This window comes from Stenella coeruleoalba (assembly GCF_951394435.1).
Source record: "Stenella coeruleoalba genome assembly, chromosome: 8".
NCBI classification, from domain to species: domain Eukaryota; kingdom Metazoa; phylum Chordata; class Mammalia; order Artiodactyla; family Delphinidae; genus Stenella; species Stenella coeruleoalba.
In genome coordinates, this window is record NC_137154.1 from 17,069,832 (window position 1) to 17,090,251 (window position 20,420).

A 20,420-nucleotide genomic window follows, 5' to 3' on the forward strand; every position below is an offset into this window, starting at 1 on the left:
AGGCTGGCTTTACAGGGCCTGCCACTAAGGGTCCTGTGCTTGGTTTCATACTCCTCTGTTGACATCTTATAATTCTTCATGATATTTGAACAAAGAGCCCCACATTTTCAGTTCACACTAAGCCCTACAAATTATGTAGCTGTTTTAGTAACCCTGAATCATTCATTCACCCTAGATTCAGAGTTTTTTGCATGTCAAACCCTAGGGATATCACTCTGTCCTTGAAAATATGATAGTTTTTTTTTCTTCCTGCTTTATTAAGATATAATTAACATATAATGTGCAAGTTTAGGGTGTAGAGTGTGATGATTTGATACACATATGTATTGTGGAATGTTTACAACAGCAAGATCATTTGTGCATCATTCATCTCTCAGTTACCTTTGTTGTTGTGGTGGTGGTGGTGGTGAGAACATTTAGTATCTACTCTCATAGCAACTTTGAAGTATACGATATAGTATTGTTATGTATAGTCACCATGCTGTACATTACATCCCCAAAACTTATTCATTCCTCTTATAACTGGAAGTTTATACCCTTTAATCAATATTTCCTTATTTTCCCCACTTCTCAGGCCCTGGCAACCACCATTTTACTCTCTGTTTTTATGAGTTTGGCTCTTTTAGATTCCACACGTATGTGAGATCATACGGTATTTGTCTTTGTCTGAATAATTTCACTAAGCATGATGTCCTCAAGGTCCATCCATGTTGTGCCAGGTGACAGGATTTCCTACTTTTTCATGGCTGAGTAATTTTCCATTGTATATATACGACATTTGCAATATCCATTCATCCATTGATGGACACTTAGTTTCCATTTCTTGGCTATTGTTAATAATGCTGCAATAAACATGAGAGTGCAGATACCTCATTGAGATCTTCTTTGGACATATACCCAGCAGTGGGATTGCTGGATCATATGGTATTTCTATTTTTAATTTTTTGAGGAACTTCCATACTGTTTTCCATAGTGGCTATGCCAAGTTACATTTCTACTAACAGTGCACAAGGATTCCCTTTTCTCCATGGCCTCTCCAACATTTTTTTACCTTTTGTCTTCAGCCGTAGCTGTTCTAACAGATGGGAGGTGATATCTCATTGTGGTTTTGACTTGTATTTCCCTGATGATTAGTGATGTTGAACATTTTTTCATGTGCTTGTTGGCTATTTGTATGACTTCTTTGGAAAATGTCTATTCAGCTTGTTTGCTTATTTTGTAAATTAGATTATTGTGTGTGTGTGTTTTGCTGTTGAGTTTTATGAGTTCCTTATATATTTTGGATATTAACCTCTTGTTAGATATATGGTTTGGAAATGTTTTCTCTCATTCCATAGGTTACCTTTACATTTTGTTGACTGTTTGGTTTTTTTTTTTTTTTGCAGTGTACAAATTTTTAAATTTGATATATTCCCACTTGTTTGTTTTTGCTTTTGTTACTTGTGCTCTTGGTGTCATATCCAAAAAAATCGTTGCCAAGACTGATGTCAAGGAGCTTTTCCCCTTACATTTTCTTCCAGTAGTTTAAAGGTTTCAGGTCTTACATTTATTATTTAATCCATTTCTGCTTAATTTTTGTGTGTAGGTGTAAGCTAGGGACCCAATTTCATTCTTTTCCATGCGAGTATTCAATTTTTCCAACATCATTTATTAGAGGATCAGTTCTTTCCCAACTGAGTGTTCATGACTCCTTTGTCAAACATTAGTTGACTATATATGTGTGGGTTTATTTCTGTGCTCTCAATTTTATTCTATTGGTCTATATGTATGGTTTTATGCCAGTACCATACTGGCATAATATAGTAATATAGTTTTTATTACTATAGCTTTGTAATGTAGTTTGAAATCAGAAAATGTGGTGCCTACAGCTTTGTTCTTTCAAAAGATTGCTTTGGCAAAATCCCACTTGATCATGGTGAATGATCCTTTTAATGTGCTGTTGAATTTGGTTTGCTAATATTTTGTTGAGGATTTTTGCATCTGTATTCATCAGGGATATTGACCTGTAGTTTTGTTTCTTGTAGTATCCTTATCTGCCTTTGGTATCAGGGTAATGCTGCCCTCATAAATATGTTTGGAAGTGTTTCCTCCTCCTCTTTAATTTTTTGGGAAGAGTTTGAGAAGGATTGGCATTAATTCTTCTTTAAATGTTTGGTATAATTCACCAGTGAAATCATATGGTCCTGGGCTTTTCTTTGTTGGGAGGTTTTTGATTACTGATTCGATCTCCTTACTTTAATTGGTCTCTTCAGATTTTCTGTTTCTTCGTGATTCAGTCTTGATAGGTTGTATGTTTCTAGGAATTTATCCATTTCCTCTAGGTTGCACAATTTTGGGGAGGTATCATTGCTCATGGTAGTCTGTTATAAACCTTTGTATTTCTTTGGTATCAGTTTCAACATCTTCTCTTTCATTTGTAATTTTATTTATTTGAGTCCTCTCTCTTTTTTTCCTGATAAGTCACTGGGAACTGTGATTGCTCCCACTCTGTGGCTGATACTGGTTGCTCTTGCCCTGTTTCCTAACCATCTCTATACATCTCAGCTTTGCTGATCTCTGGGTGGGTTGAAACTAAAGTGGGTTCTTGTGCAGTGCCCCAAAAGGCCAAGGAAGCTAGTCTCATACCCCTTTCTCCCTTTCCCATGAGGGGAGCTCTTTCTAGCTGGGGAGTTTCCTCTTGGCACTGAGCAGTGCCAACCTGGGGGATGAGGTGATGCAGGTAAAATGAAGCTGTTCTTTCTTCAGTTTTTGTGCAGTTATGCTAAGGCTTTTTGTTCCACTGTGTTGCAGGAGTTTATTAAATGGGATCCTGAGCTCTCTCAGAGCTGGTTGTGTTTGTAGATAGCTGTCATATGGTTGATCTTTGTGGGGGTATGGAAGCTGGCGTCTCCTACCCCCCTGTCTTGGTGACATCACTCTTGAAAATAGGTTATTGGTTTCCAATTGCTGTGTGGCAGATGGCAAGGAAAAAGATACTAGGATTTGACTGGAATCTACATGGCAAAAACAACCTGAAGGAAAATTGTGGGTAAAGTTAAGAAAGGACCCTAATATCTGTTGAGCTTCTACTATGTACCTGTATTTTATAACTATTATATCATTTAATCATCACAATAATTCTCTAAGGCAGGTGTTTTACAGATGAGGCTCAATGAGGCTAAGTAGCTTACCTAAGACCACATAACTTGACAGAGCCTGGAATTGATCTTAGGTCACTCTGGTCTCAATGTGGGCAAATACATTATTTTCTGAATATAGCTAGTTATTTAATAAGTCTACTTAGAACTGGGTTTAAGAGAGGTGAAATGATTGGATGAAAAAGTTATGTAGAGAACTGAGGAAAGGGCATGATTTTAGAATATCAGTTTTGAGAGAGAGCTGAAGAGGTCAGACCTGGAACTAAAATCTGGATGTGACAATATGTTAAACTAAAAGTGTTACACAAATGCTGACATACAGAGGACACCATATTCAAAGTGAAGTGCAAATTACAGGTGTACTTTTAAAAGATTTAACCAAAACTGATTATAAAACTCTTGGACCATTTACCCACATTAGAATTTATAAAACAAGTCAGAAAAAGTGAAAGGGGAGCTAAGCTTTGTAAAGAGGAATTCTGGAGAAAGCTTTTGGTGTGCTGTGAATCTCATCACTCAACCCAACTGAGATGCAGAACGTCCCTGCCTTGTATCTCAAACCTAATGACTGGCTTCAATGATCAATACTTAATAGGTGTCCTCTGTGGTCTGGAGGACAGAGAGGCCTGTTTCTAAAATCTGCTTGAGAAATTTAAATGGCAAGAGCCTGATCAACTGCCTGGTTTGGGGTGGAGCAAAGGAGTTTATTGTAGCAAAGGGATATCTTACATTCCCAGCGTTTGGGGGAAACAGTGAGGGAGTGTTTCCCCTGGGCCAAATGCAGGAGAGAGAGCTGGAATTTGGTTCACATTAGAGCTATCTAGAAGGCTGAACATTCTTCAGGCAACAGGAACTGACATTATCACCAGCTTCCTAGGGACCGACAAAGGAGTAAGTGACTAACTGAAGTGAGGTTTATTTGTCAAGATCAAGAAAATTGCAGATAAGAGCATTTCAGTGGTGAATGATGTGTTTTTGAAAAACCCATGAAAGTACCTCCCAGAGAAAGAGTCAGCTCTTCTATACACTCAGCCCAGTGAATACAAAGTAACCCATAATAGTACCAGCCAAGTAAGAATGCTCCTGCCTTACCTTCTTAACTTCTCTTCCATCCTCAGCACCAACCTGGGAAGAGAAACCAACCACACTTTCATTTTCCCCAAATGTAGGGAGCCAAACAAAGGAAGAGGAGAGTCTTGAACTTTATAGCAAGTTTGTAATTTTGACTGTTGGGTTGGGTATTTTAATTTCTAGTCTGCCTAAGAAGAGTGAGGAAAATCATAGGGTTCACCTGAGTTTGCACTTAGTTGGAAAGTTCTCCCCACTGAGCACATTTAGAAGGGAAAGGGTTACAAAGTAAAATAACTTCTGTTACCTCCCATGACTCACATTTGTACACCAGACTGGCTGATGAGACACGTTCTCTGCGGCAGGTGCTAAAGATGTTGACACCAGGCAGTACTCAACAACAGACAGTGGCTGATGTTTGGGAAGATGGTGAAGGTCACATGTGGCAGTCCAGGCAGGTAGCCAGCAGGATAGTTGATTACTTGACTCCTGGGTAGAGTACTGTGATAGGTATCTTGGAACTCATGTTTTCTGCAGTAACCTCTTTTGGTGGCCCATCCAGATATCCTTTACTACAGTGGTGCACCCATCCCACACCCACACCTATATTCATCTCCTAAGAATTTTCCTTGGCTGACATGAGGCTCTTCACACAGAAATGTTTGGGAGATTGTGCCCACCCTCCTGGGGTGGTCCTTTGCCAATGCCTGACAAATATGGGGGTTCAAAAGTCTGACCACTTTCCTTAAAATGGGACAACTTGTAGGTCTGCATATACTCTAGAGCTCTCTAAGAGATCAATCTAACGATAGATTTCATCAAAATCACAACTTTGCTTAGATTTTTGCTCTGCTCTATCCTGCTTTCTTATCTTTTTACAATTTTCTTTTGAGAACATTCTCTCAATAAAGCACTTGCACAAAAATCCCATCTCAGACTCTGTTTTTAGGGAATCTGCCAGAAGACCAGGAGTGATCCGAGAAAGCTGGATGTAAAGAATGGGATTCTGAAGTGGGATCATCTCCTGACTGAATGCCAATGAGGACCCCATTACTGGTGGTAGGTGAAGTATTAATGATTCCTGGCATAGTGTTGCAGCAGTGAAATTGCTTAGGTTTTTACCTGTGAGGAACTGGGACAGGAAACAGGTGGAGGGGACATATTAGCTTTTGCAATCTCACTGGAATTTTATCGGAATAATAATTATAGGGCTTTTCGAATTGGGTGCCAGTGCAAAGCAGCATTTAATGCATTGAAGAGAGAAAATTACAAGTTTTTATCTATTAATCACCAATTTGAAGCACAGTGTGAAATTCAGAGGGCCTCCTTGGCCACTTTTAAAGAGATATAATCTCCTGAAACACGGAGGGCAGTCTGAGCTGATGACTAGAATTCTTTAGGTTTTAGAAGAGCATGTTCTGTAAGTGTGAATACTGCTTTCATCCAGTTACTGGGTGATGTCAAAGGCTCCTTATTTTGAGTGACGTTCAGAGAAAGAAAATCCTCTGCAGCAGGTGCAGGCCATTGCTTTGTCACTTGAACCACATGACTCGGCTGATCCCATGTTACTAGAGGTATTTGTACTGAGCAGAGGTGCCATGTGGTGTCTCTGCCAAGCCCCGGCAGGAGAGTCACAGCACAGACCTCTAAGATTCTGGGGAAAGGCCACACCATCTGCAGAAAAGAACTATACATTATTCAAAAAGTAGCCTCTAGAAAGATACTGGGCCCTGGTAGACACTGGTCATGTGACCATGGGGCATCAAGAGAGCGTGCAGCCAGCAGTGTTCATTATGAACTACATGCTGTTACACCCACCAAGTCTACGGTTTAGTGGACCCAGCAGCAATCCGTTGCAAGATGGTATAGGAATTCTCCAATTAGGTTCAGAGGTCACAGAGTAGCCACGTGAACAAGTGGCCCTGACTCCCATGTCACTCACTATTATTGCACTGATGATGTTCCCTCAGTTCACACCTGTGGCCTTATGGTGAGTTCCTTATGATGGACTGATAAGGAGAGAGAACAAACAAACTCTGCTTGGTCTGTGCAGAAAGCAGCTCTAATATACTGGTACAAACCAAAAATAGAGTGTGGTTTCAGGACAGCCCTACTCATGAGTGGCCCTCTAAAACGGTGGTGAGTGGAAATCCTCCCGGTGGGAAGAGTGGAGGAGCTTTAATGGGTTTTCTTGGTCATCTATTCTGTATGGAAAACTAAGTGGCTTGAGTTACACAAACACAGGTGCAGTGATGAATTGCTTTACTGGTTGGTTAGGAGCCTGAAAGGAGCAAGATTGGAAGATCTATGACAGAGAGGTCTGGGGGAGAGTCATGTTGAAGGACTTATTGAGGGAACAGATACAAAGTATGAAGATTTTTATATCACATAATAAATACTTACCACAGGCTATGTATTGCAGAAGCACCTAGAATTGAGTATATAGGATGACTTGGCCAGTAGATGTTAGCCAGTCTTTGTCCTCAGTCACCCCTTGATTGAACAATGGACTAATGAAAGAAGAAGCCACCATTACAGTGATGGAGACTATGCACGGGTGATAGCCTGGGCTTCCTCTTACCAAGGCTCACCTAGTTACCGCCATTGCTGAATGTCAACTTTCCAGGAACAGAGACCAACACTGAGTCTTCAATAATGTACCTTCTCTGGAGGAGACCATACACTTGGTGTAAAGTTGTAAAAAGACCACTTACCATTCTGGAAAAGGTAGCAATTCACCCAGGTTTGGACTGACATGTATTCCAGGGATGGTTTTCCTTTTCTGGCTACAGGGCTCAGTCAGCATCACTGAGAGCACTTCCAACATGGATTCTGTATAACTTCTTCTTGAACTAAGGGACCCACTTTATAGCAATGAAGGTATGACATTGGGCATATGACCATGGATCCAGACCCACTGGACCTGTTTTATGACACACCATCTAGAAACTATTGGCTTCATAGAGCAGTGGAACGGCCACTTGAAGGTACAGCTGTGGTGCCAGCTGGGAGAGAGCATCCTGTGAGGATGTTGCACTATCCTTCAGCATGTAATAGATCTCCTCAAACCAACAGCCGCTGTACGGGGGTGTCCACAAGAGGTAGAATATTGAGTGTAGGAACCAAGAAATGGAAGAAGGAATGTCCTATTTATTATCACTCCCAGTGACCCACTGGGGGAATTTGTTTTTCCCATTCCTACAACTTCAGCCTCTATGGGTCTAGAGTACTTATTTTTAGTGAAGAGATGCTTCCAACAGGAGACCTATCAAGAGTCTCACTACAGCTAAAGTTACAGTTGTTGTCTGGTCAATTTGGGCTTTCCATGTCAATAGATAAGAAGGCACAGAGCAGAGTTACTACACTGGAAGAGGTAATTGACCCTGATCACCATGAGGAGGTAAGGCTGCCGCTATGTCATGGGAGCAGGCAAGAATATATTTGACATATTTTTGGCACTACCATGCCAAGTTTTAACTGTAAATGGCAAGTATAGCAACCCTGGTCTGATCAGGGCATGATAAAACAAGTGTTCAGATCCCTCAGGGGTGAGGGTCTGGGTCTTCCATCCAGGCAAGCCACCAGCAGAGGTGAGGGGCATCTCTGTGGGGTGTAGAAGATGATGAGTATTAGTTACCACCTCAGGACCAACTTCAGTAGCTGAGGCTGGAGTTCATCCCACTGACCCCCTCTGCTTATACTTTTACCCAGAAATTATGACCAGCCAGAGATCTAGAGAATGTGCGTCTGGATGGAATAAACTTAATGTAAGACAAGGAAGATATTACATATAGATAGATAGGTAAGTTGATAGAGAGGTAGAGTATACAAAACTATGTATAAGACTCTTAGTACTGATCTTGGCATATAATGTGTTCAATAAATGATAGATACTTTTTATCAGTAGAAGTATAACTAGTCTGTGCTCAGCATTATCCATAAACTTCTTTGTGTTTATTCACTCCTTTAAATAATTATATCCAATTATGGGGAATAGAATCCCAGCTTTACTACTTAGAGCCAATTTGGAGAATGTACCATATATGTGTGTGTGTGTGTGTGTGTGTGTGTGTGTGTGTGTGTGTGTGTGTACACACAGTCAAGCTTTCTATGACTTTTCCTTGATTTAAACATAATCACAATTAATAGGCACTGTTAAGCAATTGTAGTACTTTCTGAAGTGAGGAATTATTCACACTGCGGAGAAGACTCTTCTAAATCCCTTGCATTATTTTCTGTCTCTCTCCAACTATGTCATAAAATATGATTTTCTGCTTCTTTTCTGTGGGCTAGTCATGTCTTCTAATTTCGATGCTTGAAAGCTAGAGACACGTCTCTTATATTGACTGTATCTTTAGCCTAGTACCTGGCACTGAGTGTATAGCCAATAAAAGCTTGTAGAATAAGTAATAAACGTAATAATATTAAATCAATTCTTGCTGCTACTCATCAGGGAGTAATCTAACATAGGATTGTCTGCGTGAGAAGTAACTCAATCACAAATCACTGTCCAGAGTCTGGAGCATTTATCCTCAACTTTGAACTAATGTTTAAAACCAATCTTTATTTTCTCTAACCCTGGCAATCTCCCCCTTTTACTCTCTCTCCTCTCATCAATCTATCCAACCTTTTTCTCTCCAGTCTTCAGTCACAATAACATTTTTCTGTACTTTTGTCAGTTGCCATGGAAAATAAATGACTATCCCATTTGAACTATCCCCATGTGATTTTATGTGAGACTGTTATACATCAGACTATTATAAACAGACTAAATTTTGTAAAATCCATTGAGCTACTTTTGTAAGATGCTGTGACAGTCTTTTTCAAGGTCTCACAACTGGTAAGAGAAGGGTAAAGACTCTAGTCCTGGTTTGGATAGTTCCAAAGCCCATAGTACATTATTCAGCAGCTGTACTCTATTACTACTACTCCAGTAGCCAAATACATGGTTTGCTTTGGTCATCAGCTTTCTTATTGCATTCCTAGTTTTCTATGGTAAGATATGAGAAACACTTTTTCTTCCTTGCTCACGTTTCTCACAAGGGGCTTCTGCTTCACTTCTTAAGAGGAAACAGTATTAGAAGGAAACCCAAAGATTTTGTCTTCCTCATCTCAGTTGCTACTGCATGTAAGAAGAGAGGAGGTTTCTTTTTTTAGCTGATTGGTGAGATGTGCTTCTCATCCATCCATTACCTGATGTTAATGACAGAATAGACTATCTCTCTACTCAAGAGGCAGACCTAGAAGTCTCTCCTTTTTCTTTTTCTCACTCACTTGCTTTTGTTTTTCTTTTTTAAAATAATCTTTATTGGAGTATAATTGCTTTACAATGCTGTATTAGTTTCGGCTGTATAACAAAGTGAATCAGCTATACATATACATATATCCGCATATTCCCACACTTCTGCGGCTCCCTCCCACCCTCCCTATCCCACCCCTCTAGGTGGTCACAAAGCACCGAGCTGATCTCCTTGTGCTATGTGACTGCTTCCCACTAGCTATGTATTTTACATTTGGTAGTGTATATATGTCCATGCCACTCTCTCACTTCGTCCCATCATACCTTTCCCCCTCCCCGTGTCAAGTTCATTCTCTACGTCTGCGTCTCTATTCCTGTCCTTCCCCTAGGTTCCTCAGAACCATTTTTTTTTTGATGCCATATATATGTGTTAACATACGGTATTTATTTTTCTCTTTCTGACTTACTTTGCTCTGTGAGACATACTCTAGGTCCATCCACCTCACTACAAATAACTCAATTTCATATCTTCTGTGGCTGAGTAATATTCCATTATATATATGTGCCACATCTTCTTTATCCATTCATCTGTCGATGGACACTTAGGTTGCTTCCGTATCCTGGCTATTGTAAATAGTGCTGCAGTGAACATGGTGGTACATGACTCTTTGAATTATGGTTTTCTTAGGATATATGCCCAGTAGTGGGATTGCTGGGTCGTACAGTAGTTCTATTTTTAGTTTTTTAAGGAATATCCATACTGTTCTCCATAGTGGCTGTATCAGTTTACATTCCCACCAACAGTGCAAGAGGGTTCCCTTTTCTCCACACCCTCTCCAGCATTTATTGTTTGTAGATTTTTTTGATGATGGCCATTCTGACTGGTGTGAAGTGATACCTCATTGTGGTTTCGATTTGCATTTCTCTAATGATTAGTGATGCTGAGCATCCTTTCATGTGTTTGTTGGCAATCTGTATGTCTCCTTTGGAGAAATGTCTACTTCGGTCTTCTGCCCATTTTTGGATTGGGTTGTTTGTTTTCTTGAGTGAGCTGCATGAGCTGCTTGTATATTTTGGAGATTAATCCTTTGTCAGTTGCTTCGTTTGCAAATATTTTCTCCCATTTTGAGAGTTGTCTTCGTCTTATTTATGGTTTCCTTTGCTGTGCAAAAGCTTTTAATTTCATTAGGTCCCATTTGTGTATTTTTGTTTTTATTTCCATTTCTCTAGGAGGTGGGTCCAAAAGGATCTTGCTGTGATTTATGTCATAGAATGTTCTGGCTTTGTGTTCCTCTGAGAGTTTTATAGTGTCTGGCGTTACATTTAGGTCTTTAATCCATTTTGAGTTTATTTGGGTGTATGGTGTTAAGGACTGTTCTAATTTCATCCTTTTACATGTAGCTGTCCAGTTTTCCCAGCACCACTTACTGAAGAAGCTGTCTTTTCTCCACTGTATATTCTTGCCTCCTTTATCAAAGATAAGACGACCATATGTGCATGGGTTTATCTCTGGGCTTTCTATCCTGTTCCATTGATTTATATTTCTGTTTTTGTGCCAGTACCATATTGTCTTGATTACTGTAGCTTTCTAGTATAGTCTGAAGTCAGGGAGCCTGATTCCTCCAGCTCTGTTTTTCTTTCTCAAGATTGTGTTGGCTATTCCGGGTCTTTTGTGTTTCCATACAAATTGTGAAATTTTTTGTTCTAGTTCTGTCAAAAATGCCATTGGCAGTTTGATAGGGATTGCACTGAATCTGTAGATAGCTTTGCGGAGTGTAGTCATTTTCACAACGTTGATTCTTCCAATCCAAGAACATGGTATATCTTTCCATCTGTTTCTGGCATCTTTAATTTCTTTCATTGGTATATTATAGTTGTATGCAAACAGGCGTTTTGTCTCCTTAGGTAGGTTTATTCCTAGGTATTTTATTCTCTTTGTTGCAGTGGTAAATGGGAGTATTTCCTTAATTTCTCTTTCAGATTTTTCATCATTAGTGTATAGGAATGCAAGAGATTTCTGTGCATTAATTTTGTATCCTGCTACTTTACCAAATTCATTTATTAGCTCTAGTAGTTTTCTGGTAGCATCTTTAGGATTCTCTATGTATAGTATCATGTCATCTGCAAACTTCTTCTTTTCCAATTTGGATTCCTTTTATTTCTTTTTCTTCTCTGTGGCTCAAACTTCTAAAACTATGTTGAATAATAGTGGTGAGAGTGGGCAACCTTGTCTTTTTCCTGATCTTAGTGGGAATGGTTTCAGTTTTTCACCATTGAGAAAATGGCACTTGTCGTATATGGCCTTTATTATGTTGAGGTAAGTTCCCTCCATGCCTACTTTGTGGAGAGTTTTTATCATAAATGGGTGTTGAATTTTGTCAAAAGCTTTTTCTGCATCTGTTGAGATGATCATATGGTTTTTATTCTTCAGTTTGTTAATATAATGTATTACGTTGATTGATTTGTGTATATTGAAGAATTCTTGCATTCCTGGGATAAACCCACTTGATCATGGTGTATAATCCTTTTAATGTGCTGTTGGATTCCGTTTGCTATTATTTTGTTGAGGACGTTTGCATCTATATTCATCAGTGATATTGGCCTGTAGTTTTCTTGTTTTGTGACATCTTTGTCTGGTTTTGGTATCAAGGTGATGGTGGCCTTGTAGAATGAGTTGGGAGTGTTCCTCCTTCAGCTGTATTTTGGAAGAGTTTGAGAAGGATAGGTGTTAGCTCTTCTCTAAGTGCTTGATAGAATTTGCCTGTGAAGCCATCTGGTCCTTGGCTTTTCTTTCTTGGAAGATTTTTAATCACAGTTTCAATTTCAGTGCTTGTAATTGGTCTGTTTACATTTTCTATTTCTTCCTGGGTCAGTCTTGGAATGTTGTGCTTTTCTAAGAATTTGTCCATTTCTTCCAGGTTGTCCATTTTATTGGCATATAGTTGCTTGTAGTAATCTCTCATGATTCTTTGTATTTCTGCAGTGTCAGTTTCTTCTGTTTTTCATTTCTAATTCTGTTGATTTGAGTATTTTCCCTTTTTTTCTTGATGAGTCTGGCTAATGGTTTATCAATTTTGTTTATCTTCTCAAGAACCAGCTTTTAGTTTTATTGATCTTTGGTATTGTTTCCTTCATTTCTTTTTCACTTATTTCTGATATGATTTTTATGATTTCTTTCCTTCTGCTTACTTCGGGGTTCTTTTGTTCTTCTTTCTCTAATTTCTTTAGGTATAAGGTTAGGTTGATTATTTGAGATTTTTTTTTTTTTTTTTTTTTTGATTATTTGAGATTTTTGTTGTTTCTTGAGTTAGGATTGTATTGCTCTAAACTTCCCTCTTAGAACTGCTTTTGCTGCATGTCATAGGTTTGGGGTCATCGTGTTTTCATTGTCATTTGTTTCTAGGTATTTTTGATTTCCTCACTGATCTCTTGGTTATTTAGTAGTGTATTGTTTAGCCCCCATGTGGTTGTATTTTTTACAGTTTTTTTCCTGTAATTGATATCTAGTCTCAGAGCATTGTAGTCAGAAAAGATACTTGATACAATTTCAATTTTGTTAAATTTACCAAGGCTTGATTTGTGACCCAAGTTATGATGTATCCTGGAGAATGTTCCATGAGCACTTGAGAACAGTGTATTCTGTTGTTTTTGGATGGAATATCCTATAAATATTAAGTCCATCTTGTTTAATGTGTCATTTAAAGCTTGTGTTTCCTTATTTGTTTTCATTTTGCATGATCTGTCCATTGGTGAAAGTGGGGTTTTACAGTCCCCTACTATTATTGTGTTACTGTCGATTTCCCCTTTTATGGCTGTTAGCATTTGCCTTATGTATTGAGGTGCTCCTATGTTGGGTGCATAAGTATTTACAATTGTTATATCTTCTTGGATTGATCCCTTGATCATTATGTAGTGTCTTTCTTTGTCTCTTTTAATAGTATTTATTTTAAAGTCTATTTTTTCTGATATGAGAATTGCTGCTCCAGCTTTCTTTTGATTTCCATTTGCATGGAATATCTTTCTCCATCCCCTCACTTTCAGTCTGTATGTGTCCTAAGTCTGAAGTGGGTCTCTCATAGACAGCATATAGACAGGTCTTCTTTTTGTATCCGTTCAGCCAGTCTATGTCTTTTGGTTGGTGCATTTACTTTTAAGGTAATTATTGATATGTATGTTCTTGTTACCATTTTCTTAATTATTTTGGGTTTGTTATTATAGGTCTTTTCCTTCTTTTCTGTTTCCTGCCTAGAGAAGTTCCTTTAGCATTTGTTGTAAAGCTGGTTTGGTGGTGCTGAATTTTCTTGGCTTTTCCTTGTCTGTAAAGGTTTTAATTTCTCTGTTGAATCTGAATGAGATCCTTGCTGGGTATAGTAATCTTGGTTGTAGTTTTTTCCCTTTCATCACTTTCAATATGTCCTGCCACCCTCTTTTGGCTTGCAGAGTTTCTGCTGAAAGGTCAGCTGTTAACGTTATGGGGATTCCCTTGTATGTTATTTGTTGCTTTTTCCTTGCTGCTTTTAATAGTTTTGCCTTGTATTTAATTTTTTATAGTTTGATTAATATGTTTCTTTGCGTGTTTCTCCTTGGATTTATCCTGTATCGGACTCTCTGTGCTTCCTGGAGTTGATTGACTATTTTCTTTCCCATCTTAGGGAAGTTTTCAACTATAATCTCTTGAAATATTTTCTCAGTCCCTTTCTTTTTCTCTTCTGCTTCTGGGACCCCTATAATTCAAATGTTGGTGTGCTTAATGTTGTCCCAGAGGTCTGAGACTGTCCTTAATTCTTTTGATTCTTTTTTATTTATTCTGCTCTGTGGTAGTTAGTTCCACTCTTCTGTCTTCCAGGTCACTTATCCGTTCTTTTGCCTCAGTTATTCTGCTATTGATTCCTTCTAGAGAATTTTTAATTTCTTTTATTGTGTTGTTCATCATTGTTTGTTTGCTGTTTAGTACTTCTAGGTCCTTGTTAAACGTTTCTTCTGTTTTCTCCATTCTATTTCCAAGATTTTGGATCATCTTTATTATCATTGCTCTGAATTCTTTTTCAGGTAGACTGCCTATTTCCTTTTCATTTGTTTGATCTGGTGGATTTTTACTTTGCTGCTTCATCTGCTGCATATTCCTCTGTCTTCTCATTTTGCTTAACTTACTGTGTTTGGGGTCTCCTTTTCGCGGCTGCAGGTTTGTAGTTCCCATTGTTTTTGGTGTCTGTCCCCAGTGGCTAAGGTTGGTTCAGTGGATTGTGTACGCTTCCTTGTGGAGGGGACTGGTGTCCGTGTTCTGGTGGATGAGGCTGGGTCTTTTGTTTCTGGTGAGCAGCACCACGTCTGGTGGTGTGTTTTAGTGTGTCTGTGAACTTATGATTTTAGCAGCCTCTCTGCTAATGGGTGCGGTTGTGTTCCTGTCTTGCTAGTTATTTGGCATGGGGTGTGCAGCACTGGAGTTTGCTGGTCCTGTGTGGAGCTTGAGCTTAGCGTTGAGATGGAGATCTCTGGGAGAGCTCTCACTGATCTTTATTATGTGGGGCCTCTGGTCTGTGGTGGTCCAATGTCCTGAACTCGGCTGTCCCACCTCAGAGGCTCGTACCTGACACCTGGCCGGAGCACCAAGACCCTGTTAGCCACATGGCTTACATGTAGATGTGTTAAATTCTCCAATCCAAAGGCACAGGGTGGCCGGCCTTCTGTACTCTGCTCAGTCATCCAGCCGGGAGCCGTCCTTCGGGCCTTGTCAATAGGGAGAGCCTGCTTTGGATCCAGGTCCAGCTGCCTTCCCTAGCATCTAGAAGAAGCAGCTAACACCCCCATCGTCCCCTATCCCCGCCGCAACTCTGTCAGGATCCTGGAGTGCCTGAGGCTCCGCTGCTCTTGTTTTTATTCTTGCCCTTACCCTATCACTGTGTCTTTTGTAGCTGTCTGCCACATGAACTGGTAAAAAGTGTGGAGGAATCTTTATTGGTGTCTTCCTCCATGTGAAAAGCAGATTAAGCTGTGTTTCATCAGGAACATGGTTTTTTCAATTTCTCAGACTACAACTAGGTGGTTAATTTCACTGCTTAAAGTTTTGGAGAGAGTATGAGGCCTGTCATGATTTCCAATGTGAACTCACTACTAATAAGCAACTCTCTGTACCCTCAATTAGCTAAAATCTGGAGAATCCCCTGTACCTCCTATTGTATTATTTTGTTGAAAAATTCACCAGTGAAGCTATTTAAACATAAAATTGAAGATTTTAAATATTACAGATTTATTTCTTTAATAGGTATGAGACATTCAATATCTAATACTTCTCGTATTAGTTTAGATAGATTATGTTTTTTAAAGCAATTTATTCTGTCAACTGACTTTAAACATTTATTGGCATAGAGTTATTCATATTTAAATATCTGCAGAATCTACTGTTATATCTTCTTTTTCATATAATTAGTAGATCATTGATTTATATCTCTTCTCCTTTTCTAATATATGCATAAAATGCTATGAAATTCCTTCAAAGCACTGCTTCAGCTGCATCCCACAATTTGGACATGTCATATTTATATTATCATTCAGTTAAATTGTCTAATTCTCCTTGTGATTCCTTTTTCAATTCCATGTGCTATTTAGAAGTATGTTGCTTAGTTCCCAAATATTTGGATATTTTCTGGGTTTTGTTTTTAGCTTAGCTTTTACTGTGGTAAAAGAACATATTTAAATGATATGACTACTTAAAATTTCATGGAAGTTGCTATTTTGTTATAAGTTTTGTGTGTGTCTGAAAATAAAGTTTTGTCATTTTTGTTTGCAGTGTTTTCTATGTCTGTTAAGTCAGTTTTTAAAGCAATGTTTAGATTTTCTATATTATTACTGATTTCTTGTCAGTTATTGAAGAAGGTATTAAAATTTCTCAATATGATTGTAACTTTATTATGCTTTAGGTTCTGTCAAGTTTTGCCTTATAGATATTAAAGTTATATTATTAGGTACATACATATAAGAACAGTTGTATGTTTCTCATTGATTTATCCTTTTGTTATGAAATGTTCCTCTTTATCTCTAATAATTTTCTTTTTTTTTTTGATGTGGACCATCTTTAAAGACTTTATTGAATTTGTTACAATATTGCTCCTGCTCCATGATTTGATCTTTTGGCCATGAGGCATGTGGGATCCCAGCTCCCCGACCAGGGATCGAACCCACACCCCCCACATTCGAAGGTGAAATCCCAGCCACTGGACCACCAGGGAAGTCCCAGTTTTCTTTTTTTAACATCTACTTCGTCTTATGCTAGTGGGACTATAATAGCTTTCTTTTGGTTAATGTTTATGTGGCTCATTCCTTTACCTTTCTGTTAATTTTTAAAGAGGGTCTCTTATAAGCAACAAAAAGTGGGTTTTTTTCCTTTTAAATAAAATCTCATCGTCAAATGGTGTTTTAAACTAGTCTTTTAATTGGAATGTTTGTCCATTTACATGCTGTGCAATTATTGACATATTTGTGTTCATAGATATCATTTTACCATTTGTCTTCCATTTGTCCCATGATTTTTATAATCATTTTCCTCTACCTTTCTTCTGTTAGATGTATACATTATTTTGTTTAAAAATTGTCCCTCTATTGTTTTATTAATTATGTATTCTTTTGTTATGCTTGTAGTATTTGCTTTAGAGACATTACAACACACATTCTTGACTCATTAAAATTAGTTCTTTTACTACTACACAGACTGGCTGGATGTTACAAATTTTCAATTGCATTTACTCTGCTGCTTTATGTGCTATCCTACATTTTACTTCTATGTATATTTAAAAATCCCACATGACACTTATGTATGACATATATTTATCTATATATTAGCACTGTTGTTATTTTTAATTCCTTCTTAGACCTCTTACTTTTGTCTGAGGTCATTTTCCTTCTTTCTGAAAAATTAGTTTTCTTAGTATTTCTGTTAGTGAGAGATAGCTAGTGATTAATTCCCTCAGTCTTTGTTTTTCTGGGAAAGTTTTAATTTTGCTATTACTTTTGAAATATTTTCAATGGATGTGGAATTCTAAATTGACACTTACCTTCAATATGTTAAAAATGTTACTGTCTTCCTCATATCATAATTTTGGTCTAGAGGTCAATTTGTAATTCTTATTGTTGCTTCTGTGTAGGTAATGTCTTTCACGTCTAATGATTTTTAAATTTTTCTTTTTTCTTTTGAATTTTCAGCAATTATGGTGTATCTGGTTGTGATTTTATTTATATTTATTTATTTATTTATTTTAAAAATTTTATTTATTTATTTTTCACTGCATTGGGTCTTCATTGCTGCACACAGGCTTTCTTTACTTGTGGCGAGTGGGGGCTACTCTTCATTGTGGTGCATGGACTTCTCATTGTGGTGGCTTCTCTTGTTGCAGAGCACGGGCTCTAGGCGTACGGGCTTCAGTAATTGTGGCACGTGGGCTCAGTAGTTGTGGCTCGCAGGCTCTAGAGCACAGGCTTGGTAGTTGTGGCACACAGGCTTAGTTGCTCTGTGGCATGTGGGATCTTGCCACACCAGGGCTTGAACCCGTGTTACCTGCATTGGCAGGCAGATTCTTAACCACTGTGCCACCAGGGAAACCCTATTTATATTTATTTATATTTATCCTGCTGGGGTTTCATAGTTGTTCTTTAATCTGTGAGTTGATATCTTTTGTAAATTTTATAAGATTCTTGGCCATCATCTCTCCAAAAATTGTTTCTTGCCCTCTCTTATAATCCACTCTTTATCAAACTCCAATTTACATGTATGTTAAGTTTTTTCACTATACCCATTTGTCTCTTTTTCTCCTTTCTACACTTGTTTCTCTCTGTGTTTTAATTTGGACATTATGTATGGACCTTTTAAAAATTTAATTAAGCCACACTTCAGCTGTGCCAAGCTATTCAGAACTCTTAATTTTAATTATGATATTTTTCAGTTCTGTGAATTCCATTTGATTTTTTAAAAATAATTCTTGCTTTTCTGGCAAAATTCTCTTTGTTTTCTCAAGTAACAATTTATTAATTAAAAACTTTTTCAAAGTCAATTTCTGATTAGCTCCAATTTTGGATCATCTGAGAGTTTGTTTTTATTGTGTGTTTTTCTCTTGATCTTGTCTTTTGGTGTGAATACATGGATGATAGAAAACTGCGTGGAAAAAAATCTCAAAATAATTATGCTGCGTGAAAGAAGCCAGAATTAAAAGAGTACCTACTCTTTGATTCCATTTATATAAAGTTCTAGAAAATGCATACTAGTCTATACTGAGAGAAAGCAAACCATTGGTGGCCTGGAAATAGGGCAGAAATTAGTCTGTAGACATTTGAAACTTCATAACAGCAAATCTAATGAATAATATGATATAAAAAGGAAGTTTGGACAGGGTCATAAAAGGATTATTTTGGGAAGTTGCCTTTAGTCTGATTTGGTGGCAGACAATGTGAGGAGTGAAGGAAGAAAACAGGAGTGATAACATGGGTAGCTATTTTGGTGATGGTGCCGTCTATTGAGGTAACACAGGGTAAGAACAGGGTTTTTGAAGACAAAATGTTGAAAATACTTCCAAACATTTAGTGTTTGTACAGTCATATTTATTGATTGGGAGCTTGAGAGAGATCTGGGAGATAAAGAGAAGGCAGTGCAAACCAAGGCAAAGTGTTGTAGAGAAGGAACAGAGGGCTGACCCCAGAGCCGATAAGAGCACCAAATGCTAAGCAGAGAAAGGGGCAGTAACGAGGTGCTGCGGAAACCAAAAATAAGGAGATTGTAAATAAGCTAATGTGTCATCAAAGGTCAAAAAGTGGGGCCAACTCTGTAGCTTCTCAAGTCTCCTGTCCCATTTGAGTGATATTCTGTCTGCCTCCTATGCTCTTCCCCATTTCATTCCTTGTAAACTCTTCCTCCTTCAAGGAGGCCACCTTTTTTGGAAAGTTCCCCCTGAGCCCCTCAGGTAGACTTTGGAGCACACTTCTTATGGTTCCATTTGTTCTGATTCCGCTCATCACATTGCGTTTAAATTATCACTCTGCAAGCCGGTCTCCTTGTCAGACTGTGACTTTTGATTTTGTATTCCCGGCACCACTACATTTCAACCTTGGCTGAATCCCTAGTGCCTAGAGTAGTAATTTTATTGAAGACACTAGAAAGTTATTTGTTGAATGAATAAAAAGCTACTCCAAAAAATCAGGGAATCTAAATTGCTAATGATGAAAAAAAAACAAACAGTGTTTTAGGGCATATTTTAGGGATTGGCCACAAACTAGCTTAGGCAAGTTGCTGCATTTTCAAGGGAATTGGCTTCCTCAGTAAAATTAGGATGTTGGTTAATGACGATATTCTATGTTCTATGACCAGTTCTGTTTCAGCAATTATTTTTATTCTGGATTTAAATAAATATTTTGATTGAAAAACAATCTTTCTCTTTCTGCCTGTCTCAGTTCTTCCTCTGGTTTGTAAATGGGTGTGGCCTGAGTCTAGAAAGTATTGGATCTCAGTCTCCTTTATGCCTTTGTCACTTTTATGTTCCATGAGAATTTCTGAAGACAGTTTGGTTAAGACTTACAATTCCAGCAATGTCCTAAATACATGTCAGCAGGTGTTGAAAGGCTGTGGGTGAGAAAGTGCCATCACTTCCTGGGTAATTGGAACACGGAAGAGGACACTGTGCACAAGGATTTGACAGGATTAACCTGTCTCCTCTACTGTAAAGCAGTAATGGGCTCATTCGTTACTCATGGCACTGCTTGTCACCACATGATAGGGTTAACACAGTTTCTAGCACACTTGCCCGGGTTCCCTGACCAAATAGCTGAAAGCAGAGATGTGAAGACAGGACCTGGAAATTGGTCTATTCATAACACACACTTCAAAGTTCCTGGGATGTATTGCTAGCCTTGGATATGTGTACCAATCCATGTGCCTAGTGCTCGTTAAACTCTAGGTAGATAAAGGAGATTAGATGGCAGGACTAAAAGTCATGCTT

At 38.3% G+C, this 20,420-nt stretch overlaps 1 pseudogene across 1 annotated transcript in view; it reads left to right on the forward strand.

Moving 5' to 3' along the window:
• The window catches only part of LOC307190369 (small ribosomal subunit protein uS17-like), a 792,466-nt pseudogene that overhangs the window by 199,256 nt on the left and 572,790 nt on the right, over positions 1-20,420 (forward strand). Inside the window, exon 2 of the transcript XR_013831759.1 lies at positions 5,155-5,264. The product of XR_013831759.1 is annotated as a small ribosomal subunit protein uS17-like (transcript). The remainder of the gene's footprint in view (positions 1-5,154; positions 5,265-20,420) is intronic.